The 21315-nt window shown below is 42.5% G+C and overlaps 1 long non-coding RNA gene across 1 annotated transcript; it reads right to left on the bottom strand.

Moving 5' to 3' along the window:
* Positions 1–329: 329 nt before the first annotated feature.
* On the bottom strand, positions 330–15985 carry LOC115946364 (uncharacterized). Its single transcript, XR_004080457.2, has 3 exons — positions 15601–15985; positions 4791–4910; positions 330–574 (listed from the first exon to the last, which is right to left on the bottom strand). It is a non-coding gene; the product is annotated as an uncharacterized lncRNA (long non-coding RNA).
* Positions 15986–21315: the final 5330 nt, after the last annotated feature.

The following is a 21315-nucleotide window of genomic DNA, read 5'->3' as shown; positions in this document are numbered from 1 at the left end:
AACTGGGGTGATTCAGTTTGCTTATTAAGTAGGTTACCTCACATGAGCAGATGTAAAAACCAAAAGAGAGACCTGCTTTCAAAGAACAAGTAGCCTGGTGGTAAAACCACAAGCTCGGGATGTGGGAAACCCACATTCCCATCTGTGGTGTGAGAGAGGCAAAGAAAGGATTTGAATGCAGATGTTTGGTGACTGAGGTAAACGCCCTGATCAGCAGTTTCAGGATAGCAGGATCTCACTTTCACGTTTCCCCCCCTCTAGGAAAACTGTTTGGAGTGTTGTGGTTCTTCCTCGTGCAGTGGGAAAATGCCTGCATAACAGGACCCAGTTCTACGCATAGTACTGGTGCTCCACACACAGCTTTGACGGTTTGTTCTCATTTACAAGGCTTTGTATAGGAAGAAGCTGCTCGTCCTTAAACCCACAGAGTCATAGCTGGCATCAGAAGTGTGTCTGGAGAGCAGCTGCCTGTGGTAGGACCTTCTCTGTGAAAACTTCAGGTCCCAGTGGCAGCTTGAGTTGTCCTATCTCCATGCGATCTCAATGAAATGTGCAAACAATCATTCTCTGTGTCCTGGGAAGGGAAAAGGAATTGTTAGGGTTCTGGAAAAAAAGAGTGAAAAGTTTGGTGATTATTTCAATTTTTGTGCACAGATTTGCTTATAAATGTCTATTACAAAATTGTTTGCTCTAAATAAACTTTGCTTAGAAATACATTCTCAGGTTTATGTGTGAAGACGTTTGAAAACAAGTTGAAATAAACAAGCTGATCAAAGCCATTAAGTTCCAACCCATACACTGAAGCGATACAAAAGCTGGTGAACAGTCAACACAAGCAATGCTAGATTTTGTGGAAGTGCTGTTTTGAGTTACTGACTTCATTTTAGTGCTTAATTCAGCAGTGCAATTTGCACAGCAGATTCTGAGCACAGGCAAAGAAGATGTATGTCCTCAAATCCAAAAACGCTTCAGTGTGCTAGGGCTAAATACTCTTTAAGTTAAAGCATATTCATCAGTTCAAATGCTTCTTTATATTTGCATTAAAATATTCCTGTCCAAGTCTTCTGGATCCTCAATGGATATGGATCTCAGGGCAAATCACCAGTCACAGCTCCCTTCTCTGCCAGGTTGATTTCCTTCTGATATCAAGCACTAGACCAAGTATGATCCCATCAGCCACATACTGGCACTACTCTGATTTGCCCAGTTATAAACAGTATACAGTAAATCCAGTGACATTTTAACTTTGAGAATATATGAGCTTTCACCACCCATCAGCAATTGCAGGGGGAGGGGGAAGGGGAGGAAATGTAAAATACAGCTCCAGCCTCAAGAAGAATAGTGAGCTTTCCCTGTTAACAGAGAGTGTCAGACAAGCTGAGACAAGAGTTAATTTTCCTGTGGCTTTTCCTGGCATTGAACTCTATGCAAAGCAGATGCAAAGCCAATGCAGTTACTGCAGGAAGGTAAGTGGGTTTGTGCGACTTCAAGTTTTCCTGCCATGAATTTGGAATATTACGAGTAATGGGAATTCTTCTGTTACACATAGACAGGCCAAGGGTCCTGGGCTGGTTTAGCCAGCAGTGAGTGATGCAGATGTTGTCAGATAACCTCCAGTACATATTCAGTCCTGGCCATGCACAAGCACACAGTTACTCTACAGCTGGTTTGGCCAGAGGCCACAATACTGGCATTAATGGCAGTTTCATGCTTTTAGGCCAACGTTACAGCTCAGTGGAAGGACAGACATTACCTGATCAGCCTGCACATGTGAACTGTTTACATGACCAAGTTTGTGAAGAGGTTGTGTGGGTTTGTATGGGCTGTGTGTTTTGTTTTACACAGGCATGTTATTTTGCTCTGGTATAAGATTCCATTTGTTATCCAGGAGCAGCATTTGAGATATATTGGGATGTGCCAGACTTCAGTTTTTACCTTTTCCTCTTCTCCTCCCAGGAAAGACCTTTAAGGAGGTGCTGCCCACTTCATTATGCTGCCCTATCACTTAGACCACCTACAGAAGAGTTTTCTTTTTAAAGCCTATCTAGAGCAGCACAAGCTTTTGTCTGCTGCCACAGTGGGATACAATTATATTCCCTAAGACTTTTACTAACTCTACTCAAGACAGGATCTACAAGACAGCATATAGTGAAATATATAAATATTTACACCCATAGATAAATATCTCTAGATATGCAATTTTAAATATGTGAGTTTATATTAAAATAAAGGCTATAGTTCTCATGGGATGTTAATTTTTGTGCCCTAACAAATTTCATATAGTGGTAGGGACCTCCTAGTGTAGAGGCTCTTTGACATGCATAGATTGAAGTTTAATATAGATAAACTCCCACAGTACATGAACACCACATGTATGGACTCATACTGAATGTGAACATGTTTTGCCTTATCGCTGCAACTCCATTTCCAGACCCTGAGAAATCCACAAACCCGAAACCAAAAATGACCTTTCAAATGCTCAGCTACACAAAGCACAAGCCTAGGTTCTGTTCCTTTGGCCTCAGTGGCAGCTGGGTTGTCCACTATGCATTTTAAACACAGGAATAGCGCCAGGTTATAGAATCATAGAATCATAGAATAGTTAGCGTTGGAAAGGACCTTAAGTTCCAACCCCCATGCCATGGGCAGGGACACCTCACACTAAACCATATCACCCAAGGCTTCATCCAACCTGGCCCTGAACGCTGCCAGGGATGGAGCATTCACTACCTCCATGGGCAACCCATTCCAGTGCCTCATCACCCTCACAGTAAAGAATTTCTTCCGTATATCCAATCTAAACTTCCCTTCTTTAAATTTTAACCCATTACCCCTTGTCCTATCACTACAAGTCCTAATGAATAGTCCCTCACCAGCATCCCAATAGGCCCCCTTCAGATACTGGAAGGCTGCTATGAGGTCTCCACGCAGCCTTCTCTTCTCCAGGCTGAACAGCCCCAACTTTCTCAGCCTGTCTTCATACAGGAGGTGCTCCAGTCCCTGATCATCCTCGTGGCCTCCTCTGGACTCGTTCCAACAGTTCCATGTCCTTTTTATGTTGAGGACACCAGAACTGCACACAATACTCCAACTGAGGTCTCAGGAGAGCAGAGTAGAGGGGCAGGATCACCTCCTTTGACCTGCTGGTCATGCTCCTTTCGATGCAGCCCAGGATACGGTTGGCTCTCTGGGCTGCGAGAGCACACTGCCAGCTCATGTTTAGTTTCTCATCGAGTCACTGAAGAATGAGCTGCAGCAGTTATTAAAAAGAAGGTTCTTCAGAGTGTATATTAGTAGACAGTATTATTCATGGGGTAACACATGAAGAAAGTGATAAACTTCTTTCTTTTTAACCCCTTAATTACAGCATGTTATTCTAGACTGTAAGATAACAAGCCCAGTGTAAATGCTGCAGCTGTGCCTTTCCCCACAGCAGAGCAGATGGAAGCATGCAGCTATGACAATGCAAATACCATTAAGTACTACATAACCTTATATTAACGTTTTGTTCTCCCAGCACCATATGCAAATCACTTGTACCAAGTGTAACTTAGAATCACAGACTGGTTTGGTTTGGAAGGAACCTTACACAACTTGTCCAGCTCCAACCCCCTGCCATGGGCAGGGACACCTTCCACTAGACCAGGTTGCTCCAAGCCCTGTCCAACCTGCCCTTGAACACTGCCAGGGATGCGGCAGCCACAGCTTCTCTGGGCACCCTGTGCCACTGCCTCACCACCCTCACAGGGAAGAACTTCTCTGCAGTATGAGATCTAAATCTCCCCTCTTTTCAGCCTAAAGCCATGACTTCTTGTCCTGTCACGACATGCCCTTGTTAAAGTCCTTCTCCAGATTTCTCATAAGCCCCCTTTAAGTACTGGAAGCTGCTCTAAAGTCTCCCTTGAGCATTCTCTCCAGCCTGAACAACCCCATCTCTCAGCCTGTCTCCATAGGAGTGGCGATCCAGCCCTCTGAGCATCTTGGTGACTCAACTTTACATTATTATCCCCAAAACCACTACTGCTCCACAGTTTTAAAAGCTGCATGTCCAGCTCGAAGACGAGGTCCTGCAAACCTTCCATCTTTTTTATATGTAGGCACTAAGGAAACAAGGTTAATGTCTTTCACTGCAACAGCATTAGATTTGTCTTGAAAGTGACGTGCTAAGATGTACCATATTACTGGTATTTGCAAACGGTTTGACTTTTGGTTTAATTCTGCTGTCTCTGACTTTTTGAATATAGTTCCCTGCTAAAAATGGGGTGGGGAGAGAGGAACAGTTCAACTGTGAACTATTCTTTAGAAAACTGGATGCTTTTGCCATCCCACTAATGTCATCTGGCATTAATTAACATAGCATCTCTCTAATTATATTGTCAGCATAGAGCTGCTAAATTAAAATACAAAGAGAATTGTTAAAATTTCCCAATTTAACTTTGGTATTTCTTTTAAAGCATAATTTTTCAAGTTCTGTGTATATAGGAAATCATCCAAAGCCCACTGAAGTTAACAGGCTTCATTCCAATTAGGCCCAGAAACGTTTGGAAAAATCAGTGGGGTGTCCAGATTCCCTCTCTAAACTAAGCAATTAGATGCCTTATTCCTCTTACTGGCACCTCCAGCTCAGCATCCAAAACTGAGTCTACAACTCTGCAGATCTAAGAGGTCTTTCTGAAGACTACCTCATGGGGAGAAAAGGAGAGCATTGGACACATGCACTGAACCCATGCCTTCTGGGTGCCAAAAAGAAACCCTGTGAAGAAGGAGTTAAGTAAGTGGATCTCTCCTACCAGAGACAGCATGGCAGAGCAGTGGCATGGGCTCCACACAACACACTTGCAGTGTGACAGGGGTTGCTGCAGCAAAATGTAGTCCTGAGACATTCCAGACATTTGCTCTTCAAGTGGAACCTGTGGGAAGTGAACAGAGGATGTCAGCCCCAGCCTGACCCACTCCTTGTAAGCAGCTCCTGCCTCCCTCCTGCATGTTTGGCCCTTCCCAACTGGGAAGGAGAACTGTGAAGGATAACTAGTTCCTGAGCAGAGCTTGTGCTCTCTGCAGAGTTGTGAGGCCTTGAGCAAAACCGATTCCAGCTAAGTCCATCCTGCTTGAAAGCACCCTGTCCTTCGGTGAGAGGAATCCATGTGTGCAGCTGGGCCAGGCTGGGAGCAACACTGAAGTAAAACACTAAATTAACTTTGCCTTTTGGCATGACCTAGAGCTCAATCCTGCTCTCAGTGAATGTCATTTCTGACACTTTCTTATGCCTGGGTTTACACATTAGCATTGCCTACCTTTCAGCATCGACAGGCTCCACACATATCCCTTGATAGTATTAAAACCTTTGAGATCTAGCTGATTTCTGGCTCACCAAGAGTTTTATTTCTCTGAAGCTGGGTAAAACTATACATCTCCCTGAGATGATCAGAAACACATGGAAAAATACTAAAATGGTGCATAGAGAGAAAAAGAATTAAATATTTTCTTTCCAGGACAGCTACTTTTTTGCTGCAGACTTTTTACTTCAGGGAAAAAATAAAAATCACAGTGTTGTCAGTGCTTTGGAAACTACGTCCGTTTTTCCACCCCAGCAGTCTTCCCTATTTTGCCTAGACCTGTAAGCTGAGCATGTTGCTACAGCTCAGGACAACACACAAAGACCTCATGCTTTTCAAAGCAGTAAAATAGCATTTCAGCAGCAGTAGCAGTTCACATTTTTCTTGGACAGGATGTATTTCCCCAGCTCTCCTGGGAAACTGGAGGCAGAATCCCAGTGTAGTCCCTCTCACTAACTACTGTTCTGGGGAGTCAGCTCTTCTGCAGATATGAACCAGCCTGGGAGACTCATCCTCTGGAGATGCTGGACAAACTGCAGACACTGGGAGGGCTGGAAGCCCCTGATCTCAGTTGTCCACACACTTCTCAAGCAGCAGAAGAGCTCAGAGCCTGAAAATCTGGGACACCTATGCTTGCAGTCCAGAGAACTCCCTGGCAGGTTTGGAGCCCAAGACCCTGGCAAGGCAAAGGGCAGGCAAGCAAGAAGCCTAACTTGAAATCATGCAGGATTGGACTCCCTGTGCCCTGTGATTTCTGCATTCATGCACACCAGTGCCAAAATATGTGTGGGCAGGGTGCATTTACAAGGCCACTAGAATGAAAGTTGTGGGGTTTTACAAGGGAAAGAGGCAAACATGCCCCCATATTCCCAGTCATGGGGCATTTGCAACACATCTGGTCTCAGAACAGATTATTTTGTAAACTGAAAGCCAGTCTTGAATATACCATATTTTGTGCTCACATCTCTTGGTCACATGAAGCATTAAGTTAGATGGGACAAAGCCTGTGGCCAGACCCTCGCACCAGCATAAAGGGATACAGTGTGTGTGGAGCAGTACCAGTATACCCTGTTGTAGCCAGTTTTGTGCTACCCAAGGCTTTAGGTGAAACTGAGTTTTGAAAATCAAATGATACCATGACCAGAGTCAGAAAGGGCCTTGCCACTTCTGTGCTGGGAAACAAGGATGTATAACTGGGACAAAACCTCTGGAAAGCTAACTGATCCCGTTGCTGCCAAGGCACGCATGGGGAGGCATAAGACAGTGGTTGTACTGCTGGGTATGGCCAGCCCCAACCATATTAATCATCTTTATCCCATAAAACCAAGCTCTTACTCAGCACAGCAACTTCCACAAGCCGCCACAACCATGGGAAAAAAAAGACAGTGGGCCACACTGTTCCTGCCTCTTCCCTTACCATCCTGGTCTGCTATCCTTCCTCTACATCTACAGCCAGCCCAAGTAAATTTTGAATGCTAATACATGTATTTTATATCAACCTGCAAAACAACTCTTTGATCTCAGTTTAGAGCTTTAGTTGTTCCTATGATCTGAGGGATAATAAATATATAAAGTAAATACAGGAAAAAGTAATACATACCTGCAGCAGCAGCAGTTTGATTCCTCACACATACACACACTCCAATACTAGAGTTTCATTATAAGAGAAGGTCGCTGTACTCAAGATCACAGGTCCTATTTTGCTGCACTGTAATTCGTTTTCATCTCATTTCATTTCAGGAGATTCCACTTTATGTTTACCAGCTTCCATACTCAGAATTACTTGGGAATTGCTGCATTTACTCCAGATTGAATCGGAACAAACTATAGCAAAATTTGTCTAATGGTGGTTAGTAAATCCAATAGCAGCATACAGCCCTAGGAAACACACCTAGAAGCACTGCAAGGATGTGAATATGGCAGGAAGCATTGCTGAGGTGTAACACATACACTCGGGAATGGTTCTAAACATAAAAGAAACTTCTGCATAATCACAAGGGTGGGATTTTTAGGATCACTTGCGCTTGCAGAGGCAGCTAAACAGATCCTGACACAGAGTACCAAGGAAGGAAATGTACGTGTTCCTTTTTGAGTGTTTGGAGCATTGAATAGAAAGCTTATAGAAAAATGGAAAACATGCAGCAGTAATTCATTTCTAAAGGGAAGGGGGAGAAAAGTGAAGGAAATTTCCTCACAGCCTGCTTGGAGCCAGGCTTTCAGCTGGTGTAAATCTGCAGCCTAGGTTAGAATTATTGGAACCAGCTCATGTCCTGTATCAATACGAAGAAAAAAGCAATGTTGGTTTACATTAGTGGGTGATTTGAGGCCTTCAAATCGATTTGATGAGAGTCAGCATTACCGGAGTCCTGCATCAGGGTAAGACCAGGATCTGCCCCAAGGATCAGAGCCAGCTCTCATACGCAGTGGAGTTGTGCAGCCAGGTAGTGGCTGCTGTCCCCTGTTAGGTGTCAATAAACCTCAGCTTCCTCCTCTCTTTCTACCACCCTGGTAAGCCCCTCCCTGACCATGTTTAAATACAACTTGAGCTTTGCAATATCAAACCCATTTGCTTGTCCTCTCAACAGCTTTGCAGACCAAAAGTGGATTCTTTGTGACCTCCTCAATATGTTTGCGTTATCTGCTGCTATATCTTTTATTACACATCATTAAATTTGACGCATCAAGACTTCTATGCAGCTTGCCCCTGCTCTCTAGGAATGTCACAAATAAATCACTGACATGCACTGCAAACTGCCAAAGACCTGCTGACATACTCTGCAGTAGAAAGACATTGGATAACCTTTTGCACTAGAATGCTATTTTTAAGTTCTTTAATAAAGAGCATGATTGGTTTTGAAAATGTATGGTGAAAGGAGTGAATGGTTTGCACATGATGTATCACACCCATGAAAAGATTCTTCATAGAAAAGTTAAAAATGCCAAGCAGTAACCACGCACACAAAATTGTTAAGGATACTCCGTGGGCTGAAGCTCTCCTCTTTGTCTAAGCACTCAGAGCTTTCTGAGCATCCTTTGTGAAACAGAGCACAGATATAAAGCCAGGCTTAATGAGGGAGTCACTTTTCCACACCATGAGGTCAGAGACTTGGGCAAAGGTTTCTCCCATTCAAAGGCAGGGACAGAGGAGAGAAAGGGGTGCTGGATGTGTCGAAACAGCTGCCTCTTGGTTTTGTGAGTGCCCTGAAAAGAGAGGATGCCAAAGCATCTGTTTCTTGGGACAAGGCCATGGTGTTTCTGCAAAGGGGAATGGACTGCATGCTGTTTATAACCACCGTTGTGGTAATCAGCAAGTGTCTGTATGTTCTTTAAATAGACACATTACCCTAAGGAAATACCCAAGTCAGCACCTCTGTATCCTGCTGTTAGAGAGGAAACCTGACCTACAAGGCATCAAAATTTGCTGCTGCTTAGCGAAGGGGCAGAAATATTTTAGCTAAGGCCTGACTGCTGCTTGCTTTACTTGGAGGAGTAGCTCCATCACACCTGGTTCAGCTCTCCCATATGTCAGTTTTACTCCAGGGTGACTCCAGTTACTTGGAGGAGTTGCTCCACAATTACACAGGTGGCAATAAGAACCAAGCCTCAAGGAACAGCTTCTTAAGTAAAGCAATAAGGATACTGTGAATGCTCCATCCCTGACGGTGTTCAAGGCCAGGTTGGACGAAGCCTTGGGTGACATGGTTTAGTGTGAGGTGTCCTTGCCCATGGCAGGAGGGTTGGAACTAGATGATCTTAAGGTCCTTTCCAACCCTAACTATTCTATGATTCTATGATTCTATATGATCAAGTAATTTATTCATTTATATATTCCTTCATTTATTCTCACTAATTGCTATTAAATATATTTGGAAATATATTTCCAAATATTTGCTCCAGGAAATTACTGCTCTTTTATCTGATACTCAAGTCTTACAGTATGAATAATGTAAAACCAAACAAGACAAACTACCAGAGAGTGTGTTAAGCAAAATGGGGATAGAGTTGCAATTGATGAGAAGAACAGATCAGATAAGTCTTCCTCCTTTCTTAATGCCTACAGAACAAAGTTCCATGCTGTAGTTATTCTAAACTGGCATGGTGCTTGGGACAATAATTCTAAAAAGAGCTGCACTGAAATACTTATCTCTAAAGAGGTCTTTGTAACCAGTGACATCTGGAAATATGTAACTTCCGAAATGTTATGCAAGTTCACATTTAGAATAGAGAAGGGAAAGAAAAAGTCATGAAAAGGGGTTGTGAATTATACTATGAGAGTAATCATACAGCTGCATTTTGCTATCTCAGTGCAGTCAGAAACTTTGCAATTATAAATAATAAACAACACGGAGATTAACATGCTAGATCTTTAGCACAGTATTTTACATCAATCAGGTTGTATAAGCTAAGGTGAGGATATCCAAGTCAATGAAGCTACATGGGAATGACCCTACTGTAAGTGAAATCAGAACTAAATGTAATAATATATGGTTAAAATGTCATTAACACTAGAGTGGGGGCAAATTATTTTTTTCTAATACTTTTCCTTTATCACTTGTCAGATTTTGATCAGTCTTTCCTGAAAAATTTATATAAAGATATATATTAATATACATACATAAATAGAGAAATATATAATTTAGAGGAAATGCAATAAATAAGCCAGTTTAGTTTTGCAGGAGAGGTACTGAGGATGCACATACACTTGAAGTTTTGATAAGACTGAGTCTAGGGGAATCAGCTTTACAAACATACCTTTTAGCCTGTAAACTGCTAATTCCTTACACTGTCCTCCTGCCATAAGGCCCATCTCTGCCCCAGATTTGCCCTTTGAATTGCTGATTCTCATTCTCACTTTTCAAAGACAGCCAAATAACTCCCTGTGAACAGCTGACAACTCACTTAATTGTGGCAGAGAAAACTTCTGCATCTGGCACCGCTCCTTGTCAGGGGACCTTCCCTGGAGAGGTCAAAGGATTAAAAGTGCTGCGGTTAAGGAAGAAACATGAGTCACTGCTTTGTCACCCTGTCAATTCTTACACTGCTGCGCTCACACTCACAATTCGGCTTGAGATTGAGCATGACCAAGCTGTGGCCAAGCTATACTTCTGGCCATGTCTTAAGTGTGTCCAGATGGCAGGCATCCCTGCTGCTCACAGAGGCAAGATAACTTCAGTGGCAGGCCAGGGGTTCTGACTCATGCAGCTCCTGCTGAGAACAGCAGCCACCAGAAAGTATAGCAAACTATGGACACGAGAGCATGTGCCAGGGACAGAAGCAGTGGCATCCACGGGACAACCCCTGGACCTCCGTCCAGTCTCTAACTTGCCTCTATGAGAAGGCTGAACACCTCATCAGGTGTGGGGAGCAGCATGGCACTTTCCTGTAGGGCAAATATCATAGACACTGTGTAAGTGCTTGGAAGGCTTGTTCACAACAGCTGAGAAGGGACATATATGTGGGCTCCTGAGCACACTGGCAGCATGGGACTTGGAGGCTCCTTTAAGTTTCCACAGCTATTTAACAGGGCAGGACCATTTCTGTGGCACTTTACACATGAGTCTTTGTGGACAGGGAGTGGCTACACACATTCACAGATCAACCTGAAAGGGACAATCATGATTCATTTACACTCTGTGCTTCCAGTAGGTCCTGTGTGGGGGTTAGCAGCCCTCTGTAATCAGTAATCCCTTGAGCTATTGATAGGTATGAGCAATGTGACCGTGGTGGTCACTCCCTACGATCACAGACAGTGGCCAGTCTGACCCCTCACACAGCACAGACCAAAGCTCACCCAGAGCTTTGTCTGCAGCACACTCTGAGCTTGCCTGTGAGGTTGTATGTACCTGTAAAGGAGTCACCTACTAGTGCTACTAAACCTTTCGTCATGCCGTGGAGTGATTTAAGCTTTGCAGTATAAAGGGATAAAGCCAGTGAGGCAAATACATCCCTATAGAAGATACATTTTTTATGTTCTTTTACCCAGCATGCTTGCCAGGGAGGGTTCACCTGCCATCACAGCTGCCAATGCGGAGGAACAGCTTTCTGAGAGGAGAGCAATCTGCTTCCCCAGGGAGCAGGGATAGGGAAGGGGAAGAGCGAAAGCCTGCTGATGGGAAAGGCAAGGATAGCAATAAATCAGTGGAAGCATATGAGCCGACAGGTATATTTTCTATCAAGAAATGAAAAAAACCCAAAACAACACAGAAATATAGCTCTGCTTTTTTGTAAAGAAAAATTCTTCATATACAAAGAATGTCACTTACTGACTTTTGAAGAATTCCTCAAAAATTCCTATTGAGTATCACTGCTGGTAAAGCCTATAAATCTATTTGAGTCCCAGGAAAGGAAGATGATATAGGACTGCAAGATGTCATTGTACAAATGGTGTACTTCACCAAAAATAAGACCCTGAAGACTTATTCCTGTCCTCACCCTATTATTATGGGGAGGAAGTGACTGTGGGCACCATGGGGGTAGGACACCATAGAACATACTTGGCCTCCAGGCAGTTCTCAGAGCACCTTGACATACATAATTAGTGAGGATGCCTATGTTTATTTGCAGCTTGTGGCTGTGAAAAAGAGAACAGAGATTGTGGGGTGGGCAATAATCAAGGCAATAAATTAATTTCTCTTCTCTGCTTTTCCTCTCAGATATTCTGTCACAGAAAATAGTGGAAACCCATCCCTATCCAGTTAGATTGTTTAACTCAAGCTCTTTTGACAGCTAACAAGCTCTGCAAGATTACTTTCCTACATTCCCTTTTGCCTTCTATCCTTCCATTTCATTCTTGCTGTATCATCCTAAAGCCAGAAGAACTTACAATTCCAAACAGTTTTTGAGAGCCTATAGTCAGACTGACAGAAGGCAGCAGGGAATGAGCTTAGCTTGCTATTTTTCTCAATAGCTCTTTTGGAGATGAAAATTCCTCCTTGCCACACACAGTCCTAAATGAAATGGTAAATACTCATTTGCTTTCACAAGCCTTCTGATTTCCTTCCACTTTAGTCTGCACATGTCTCAGAGATATTCCTCCAGTCCCTGATCCTTATGGACCAGTATCATCTTACATCACTCTTACATTTTTAACAAAGCCTTCCTTTTAACAGAGAGATGATCCCTAGAAAAAGCTCAAACCTAAACTCCCCTGAGCTTTGTGAGAGGACTCAGACTGGAATTTCATTTTTCTGTAGTACTCAACTCAATGTTTTTCTGTGATATATATATTAATGTTGAAAACAAACTTGGTTGGGTTAAAATTAACATTACTTTTAAAAAATATAAACTCATGTTAGCATTTGAACATTGTAGCTTATGCCCATCCATTCCTTTAAATGTTAATTAGTAAAATATTCACTTACTGAAGGCAGAAATAAAGGCTGTGTGTATGTATGTGATCAAACAGTACAATTAGAGTGCATTACAGAAATCTGATTTAGTTGAGTTAGTTCAGGCCTATTCTGCAGTTCCTTTGTTTCAAGTGAAACCTGGCTAGGTGAGTAATAAATTTATATCACATACATTAATATGCAGTAATCAGATAGTAAAATCTTACTCCAAAGGTCTATTGTGCAAGACACTGTACAAAGACATAGTTCCTGCCTGGCAACTCGGTAAAGGCAAAAGGAAGAATGAATCCATTTTAACAAAAGACCTTAACATGAAGCACAGGAAAGGCAGTGCTGGTAATCCCATTGACATCCCTTGATTTCAGATCACATGTGTCCATATCACATGCATCCATATCACATGCACACATATGCACAGAAATTGATTCCACCTATGTCTATAGATTAAAACCTTTTACCTAGATGCACGTCTTAGAGGGGCACAGTATATGCACAGCAGTGTACATGATCATACCAACAGAAGAATCCAGGCTTCACTTGGCAATGAAATCAGTACCTACTTTGCTTAATTGCTGCCACTCTCCTCAGATACATTTGCGCCTTAACAGTTTTATTATGACAGAAGCAGGTAGTGAGGGGAGATCTATCTTGAACACAAGTAAAAATAAGATCTCTTTGTTGGGAATAACAACCATGTATTTTCATTCAAACAAGCTGTTCTGTGAAAAGGAGAACGAATTTTGCTGTTTGAATTTTCTGGGTTTAGTGTAAGCGGACATACTCAAATCCTACATTGCCTGAGCTACAAATGTTAAACCTAGCAAAGCAAAGCAATGTGGGGGCAGGGTAAGAATGTATCTTTTCTGTAGCAGCATTTCAAGAGCTAGTTCTCACAGATTTTTGAGATATTTTGCGTGGTATTGAATGAAGTCACACCAAGACTCCCTCCTCAGCCCTAAGAGATGCTATTGTCTTTGTCAAACATGCCTTTTTGAAACATACTCCTTCATGGTAAACTTGGGATAAAAACAAGCATGAAAGACGGAGAATACTTTGAATAAATTAAACATTCTGCTTTTGTTACAAACAAGTAGCTCAGAGACTTGTGGGAAGTGTTACAAAGTCTAATGCATGGAGGACTATTTTCAAACCTACGCTTAACGGAAGCTTCAAACCTACCCTAGGTGTCCTACCCCATACACAAAGATTGACTGAAACCATTTGTGTCAAGGCTAACTTTCAGACACAGAATTTTATGCTTACATCTAGGTTTTATTTGTGAATGCTGACTCTCTATTTGCCCTTTAGCCTGTTATGTAGGAGGCTGGCACCTACAAAAATCACTGTACCTTTTACCTAGATCCCACTTCCTAGCTTATCCCTAGTTTTTCCTAGCCTAACAGGAGTAATGTTAGTGTCAAAATCCTATCCAAATTCAGCAAATAGACGCACTCTGCTTACCTGGCTTTGCTACTTAGTTTCAGTGAGAAAAAAATGCTGATGTTCTATATTGCTGCGTTACAAAGTTTGTACAACATAAATTCACTGTCAAAACATGCTCTGCTTCAGACACAGCCACAAAATCAGGTGAAAAACTGCTCTGCATAGTGTACATCAATGGCTCTGCAATCTCTTTATGTGCAGGAACTTCTATAAATGATGTATAAATGTATTTTTCTTCATTTAGAGGCATTTCTTTTTGTGGTTTATCATCTCAGGCTAATGTAAGTGGTTATGCTACTGTTCTGCATTTGCAAATTGGGGTATGAATAAATAACAATTAAACTGTTTATACTTTCATTTTAAGATCCTATTTTCTAGCGGCACTGAAAATGTGTAATGTGATGAAGATTGAATCCTCAGCTGAGGAGAGACACTGTAAAGGAAGGATGCACATGGCTAAGTACTGGGTTTATAACATCTTGCTTGCAGATACTTCCTTTTGCAAACTTGAATGGGAGATGAGGGAAGATCCATGTTACAGCTTATCTGACCCACCACAGTTTACAGAGAAGGAAAAGAGTGGGTGGGAGAAGAGGAAAGGGAGGGGAGGCTGGGAAAAAACCCTCAACATTTCAGCTGTTGTCTATCTATGTTCCAAATACAGGATTCTCTGACCTACTGATATGTAACTCACACTAGCAATTGGATACCTTGAAAATATTCTGCACAGACCTGATGATGTTATGGGTATTTTCCCTCCACCTCCTTTAATAAACAGTGTCAGCGGATGATTTTCCTCTTAGCCTGAGTCATTTCCTCTTCCGTTGCTTCAAGTTTTTTAGCCTACAACTGACACTAGCCACCTCTCCATCACAGGAGCCCTTGAAGCCTCTGTCCTCAGCTGTAGTGAGCTTGCAAGAATCAGGCATTACTGTGACACTTGCCAGGATATGAATTTAGTTATTGTGGTTTAACTGCCCACGTGGACACTTATTCTGTACCAAAAGTGCCTCTTTTGTGGTTTAATTTGATCCATTTCCAAAGTAGTCTGTGCTAAAGCCATATGGACTCATCTTCATGGAAAAGTAGCTTGTAATAGCTTGTATTCCTCACTGTCTTCTAGGGGGAGATGGTTATTTCCACCCTAATTACATTCTGGAATTGCTTACTTAAATCTTGGGTAGTTTTACATTAAAAAATATTTTATCTCTATTATCTCTTTTATGCTACCAGCTACCAGCAGCTTTATCCAGATGCATAAAATGCAGTCTTCCCCAATTTCCCTTTTTCAGAAGTGTTTTGAAATGCCTTCAGTGAGTGACATTTTAGAGACTTGACTGTAATGCCACAGATAAAGCACAGCTTTTTAGCAAATTCAAGCTGATGAGATGTTGCTATAGAAATACTTCAAACACAAACAGCTTTAATCTGCAGCCATTGTGATGGGGAGTGGAGAAATGACAAATACTTACAGCTTTCACAACTCCAAAAAGCTGCTCCAAACCAACAAACAAAGCTCTTGAAGGGAGCTAGCACAGATCCAGTTTTTCCTCTGATATGTCCTTTTCTTCTCCCAGCATCCCATCTGGGCACACTTGTAGGAAGTGGAAACTGAGCCAATTCTTCTGTAGTTCCCATGAGCTCAAGTCCGTGGTTTTGGCATTTATGGCTGAACCTGGCAGGCAGTAGTATGACAGCAGCAGGTAGCAGGCAAGGAGAGACAACATTAAAGGCAATAGGGTTTCAGCAGGCAGAGCTGGAGGAGCTAAGAAGGCAGAGGCAGTGCATTACTAGCGAGAGGCTGCAGCTTCTGGGGCATATTCAGAGGAAAGGGTTTGGGTTTAGGAAGGAGTGACATGTGCTAGGGCTACTTAATACTACCACCATATCAGTTACCTTTGCCTTCCTCATCCTCATTTTTACTGTTAGAAATAAGGCAGCTCAGTTCAGAACTCTGTGCTTACTGCTGGTGGAACTTCCTGAATTTCGGGACCTCAGCAGCAGACTTGGAAGGACTTGCTGCAGCAGGCTCTGAGGAGTGCTGGGCTTCCCCAAGGGCTGTGTGAGCCATGTATCTGTGCACAAAGCTATCTGTTAATGACCTCATTCACTTCTGAATTCAGAGTTGAACATGAGCTAGACTGGGACATACTACATAGACATACTACATGCGCATGAGGTACCATAAACACAGCTTTATGTGTTGGAAAACCACTGTAGTCCAAGGGGTTTTGGGCTGTGGTACACAGGCAGGACACCCCCCTTGGTACCCTACCAAGAAGAACAAACAAAGGGTGATGAGATGTTCTCACCAGGAGTTCCACAGGCCTAGATTGAAATCTTTGTCCCATGGGCTGGAATTTTATTTGTAGAAATGCAACTAAATGGACTCCTGAGCAACCAGTTAAATACTGCTGCTGTGATTGCTCAGGAGTGCACTTACCACTGTGTTTGGCATCATTCTAAGTTTTCATTATTTCATTTAGAGCATGGAAAACCTTTGGAACAATAACTGAATGATAAGTTGCTGTGTGGTGTTTTTATGTTAGAGAGCTTTATCTTGTAACAACCTGAGTTATGGCATTTTTTAAAAGCATCTGTCTATACCTAGCTTTTATAGGCAGTCTTTACAAGAGCTGGGAGGCAAAAGGGACAACAAAAGACTCTCACCCTCAAACATAAAGGAATCATGTGCATCTTGGCTTAGGGATGTTCAAGCTAATTTCTACTTAGGTGATAAATCTATTTTTCATGGATTTGTAACTTGGCTAGAAAAGCGTGCTTGAAGACTTGAATCTTGGCAGTCAAAGCTTTCAGATCAGGAGAATATTTTTAGCAGTATTCTATTAAAATAAGAAAGAAAACAGCAGAAGGTTGTTTTTAAGTTTAGAAAGTTAGAGAGTTTTAAAAAGCATGAGTTAGGTCACATTTTGACACCCATGGGGGTTTTTTCCCCCTTAAAGAAGAGCAACAAAATCCCCATCCAACCTGCTTCCAGCTTGACAGATAATAAAAGATATTTCAGATTTATCCTTTTTAAATTGCTCACAGGCCTGTTTCATATTCAAGAGTAAATAATCCATCTCAGCTAATAATCCTTATTTCAAACTGAAATCAAGGCACTGTTGTGAATTTTAATGGCTATGTTTAATGAGCAGATTTTCAGCTCAAACAAGTCATTGTAGCTCCAAAAATGCCAATAGAACTACATCAGCTAGCACTTGCTGAAGATGTGGATGGTAAACACATACTACACTACCTCCTTCAAAACACATGACAGATTCAGTAATACTGAGGCAGTAATTAAAGTAAATTAATACATTAGGAGAAATGAAGAGCCAAGAGAGAACACCACTCAGCTCAGCATGCCACGTACAAAAAGCACTGGGACGTTTTTGGTCGAGCATACTGGGGCAAACACTGCCACAGAATCTTTGGGTTTACAGTTCTGTTCAACCTCAAAATTACAGAGGGGCTGAGTCAACCCTGCCAGGGTTTGAATTAGTGGTTCCAGGGAGACTAGGAGCTAAACCACTGGTATAGCTAAGCAGGATAGGGGAGAGGGCAGAAAAGGTGTGGAACAGGCATAGCAAACAGGAAGGTCCATTTCTGGTCTTTGACTTACACTCTCTTGTTTGCTTCTGCTGCACAATCTCCCTTCTGTGATTTAGACTCCCTTTAACATGGAGGGCCAAATTCAGCTCTGACTGCTAGTGCTAATCTCTTTGTGTTGTACCACCAAGGCAAAGGGCATTTTCTTGACACTAAGAGAAATTCAGACTGGATACAAAAATGGTTCGTTCCACTAGCTCCCAACCCCAGACCAGGAAATCCTTTAGGGCACTGACTGGGTCACACTCTTCAACAGAACCACCCCTGTGAGAACATTTTATAGAAGCTATGGGATTAAATACCCTGAAGCCAAATTGATTCCAGCTTTGCAAAGTTTGAAGAGAACAGGACTTTGACAGATTTAACTCTCACCAGGGGCTCTACATTCACTTCGGCTTTTCTAAGGTGATCAAATCAGCACTTAAGGGCAATTCTCACTCCTTCATGCACTCCAAAGGTGGCCTTTTGAGTTTATCTTCAGGTGTTTTACACCCAGCAGTGACTTTTGTAGACCCAAGTACTATCTCAGTCTCTGTCCCTCCACCCATGCTCCTTCCACCCTTGTCCTCCCTTGCTCTCCCCTCCCCAGCTTCTTCCTCCTGTGGCTGAGTTCCCCCCCTCTGAGCTGTACACACCCTATTAATGATTTCTGCACATCAGCTCTTCCAAGCACACATCCTTCCTACAGCATGTCACATAACACACCTCCTATTCAGAACAACAGGCCTTTTCTTCAAGCTTGTGTCCAAACAGCTTGGTCTGTACACGTAGCCACAGACCAAAATAGAATAGGGTAAGGAGGGGGATGACTAGGCACGGTTTGGGCTACGTTTTAATGGGCTGGGTTTCATGCACAACAAAGCTGTTGGGATATTGTTGGGGTATTTGCAGCCTATCTGCAGTTTCCAAGGAAGGTACACTAAAGGAGGTCGATAATGTGCATTCAGTTAAAGCAGAAGGTATAGTTCTGCTAATATCATTTACATGGAGAATCTCACCACTCAGCCTTTTCAGCCAGCCTTTGAGCTGCTGCTGGAGTTCTCTCAGCTTGTGTCTAGGTATTATATAGTCCTCCTAGCTATAGTATTGGAGCACCTCCCAAGCATTTAAAAACAGAAGTCACAGTAACAATCTTCCTTTCTTACTTGGCAGCTAAAAGGAGAAATACTTGGTGTAACTTATACATCTGTTTGCATATTCATAGGCGGGATTTAGTTATTTGCTGATGTGTATATGGGAAGAATTAGGTTTCTCTCAGTAAGTTGAAAAGATTTTAGCACAAAAAATGACAACTTCAGAGGCAGTTTTCCATCTATGCATACTACAGCTCAATGAATGCCCTTGTACCCCTTTGGATTCCCTAAATTTTGCCCAGAGGACAAAGGTGTGGTAAAGGACACAATCTGGAGAGCATTGTTCTTGTTAGTTAGCTGCTAGGGTCTCCCCAACATGAAGAACTTTGTGTCCTCTCATTTCTGTTTCTGGGCAAAGCACACCACTGCTTTTGAAACACTTTGATGCTCTGGAAAGGCTTTTAAAACACCCGAGGAGCCCACCCATGTGGCACAAACACCAACTGTTTATTTGTAGAGGTCTCTAATACAACGCTCCTCACCCCCACACCCTTTGTCAGACAGAGTGGCTGACTGCCATGGGATGTAGTTTCTATCAAGAGCTCAATGCATGGATCCCAGATGTGACTGTGCATGAAGTATGGTCATCAGTTCACACATCTATACATTTAGGGAGGACACACCTCAGACTGAGGTCAGTGCATTGCTGAGAAAGGCAAGAGAGCAGTTTAAACCGTCATAGGTTACCGATTTATCAAGCCCAGGAGACTGAGCCTGTGTAATCAATGGGAAACGATGAAATTGCTCTCTGATCAATATTTCCCAGAGGGGTGAGGGGAGGGGGAAAGGGTAGAAATGGAGGAATTCCATCAAGTTGCTTGCCTTAAATACAGATTGGAGGCAAATACAGATTACATGAATAAATCTGGGGAGAAATATGAAACCTAGAATATCTTCGAGACTGAGATTTTTCTATCTGAAAACAATCTAAAGACATAGAATGTACTCTAGGACTGAATATCCAAATGTATTTATTAGGAAGTTTCTTGTCAGCTAGATGTAGGGAGAAAGAGCAAGGGCCTTTTGCTCTCCAGGCATGCCTGGATATCATCTCATCCAATCCTCTGCTCAAAACAGGGTCACCTAGAGCAGTTGCTCAGGATCATGCCCAGTTGGGTTTTGAGTATCTCCAAGGACAGAGACTCCACAACCTCTCTGGGCAACCTGTTCCAGTGTTTGATCACCCTTACAGTGAAAAAGCTTTTTGTTATGTTTAAGATACATTGTCCTGTATTTCAGTCTGGGCCCACAGCCTCTTGTTCTGTCACTGGCCACTGCTGGGAAAAGCCTGGCTCCATTTTTTATATCCTCTTGTCAGTTATCTATACACACTGATAAAATCCACCAAGCTTCCTCACCCCAACACTCTCAGCCTCTTCTTGTATGACAGATATTCCAATCCCTTAGTCATCTTAGTGGCCCTTTGCTGAACTCATGCCAGGCTTTCCACGTCTCACTTCCTTATGCTGGGGATCCCAGAACTGGGCTCAGCACTCCAGGTGTGACTCACCAGTGCTGAACAGAGAGGAAGGATCACCTCCTTAAACCTGTGGTAACATTCTTTCTAATGCATCCAGGGAGGCTCTTGCTTTCTTTGTCTATCAGACATATTGCTGGCTAATAGTCAACTTGTCCACCAGCCTCAAGTCCTTTTTTGAAAAGCTACTTTCCAGCTTGTTGTCCCCCAACCTGTACTGGTGCATGGGGTTATTCCTCCCCAGTTACAGTACTCTTTGTGACACATGGGATCTGCAAGTTGGTATCTTGTGTTCCCTGAGAAACCAAAACAAGAATAGGATAAGCAGAAGCATACCTTTCTTTCCCAAAGGTTTCCTCTGAGACTGTGTGCCACCTCTCTGGAAGAATGCTGCTTCTTGAAACTGTATTTTCTGCTAGCAAAGGTGTACATTCAAAATAAACAAGGAAAACTAAAACTACTGTAATTGTCCTTTTCTGGCACTGAAATACTACAGCTATCACTGGAGTTATCAGGGATAGATTGTGATTCATGCTAACTGGCAAACAAGCATAGGTGCTATGCAACTCTACCACAACCATAAAATCCCTCCCATAGGTCTGGGCTTCTGGCATTGTTCTATCATGATTAATGCCAGCCACCAGAAAATACCTGTACATGGACTTCTGAATTATGAGATATATACAGGCCCATGTGGATAACTGGAGATATACAGGAGAGCTTTTGGATATCCTGCAGAAAGGTTTTGAGCTGTTGGGCACAGTGATGGTATTCTAAGTATCCTGATTTTAAGATTGCCACTCATGCAGGTAGGGTGTATCTTGATGGTAGACCCTTACCTTGCAATTGCCTTTAGCCACAGTGTGGTAAAGGCAATTAAGAATATTAATGTACAAAATCCATAACATATTGTAAAGATTTATAGAGGCAGAGGTGACAAAGAAGACAGAGAGAAACCCATTTAT

Source organism: Melopsittacus undulatus, chromosome 5 (genome assembly GCF_012275295.1).
Source record: "Melopsittacus undulatus isolate bMelUnd1 chromosome 5, bMelUnd1.mat.Z, whole genome shotgun sequence".
NCBI lineage: Eukaryota > Metazoa > Chordata > Aves > Psittaciformes > Psittaculidae > Melopsittacus > Melopsittacus undulatus.
This window is presented reverse-complemented; position numbering and strand designations above follow the sequence as displayed.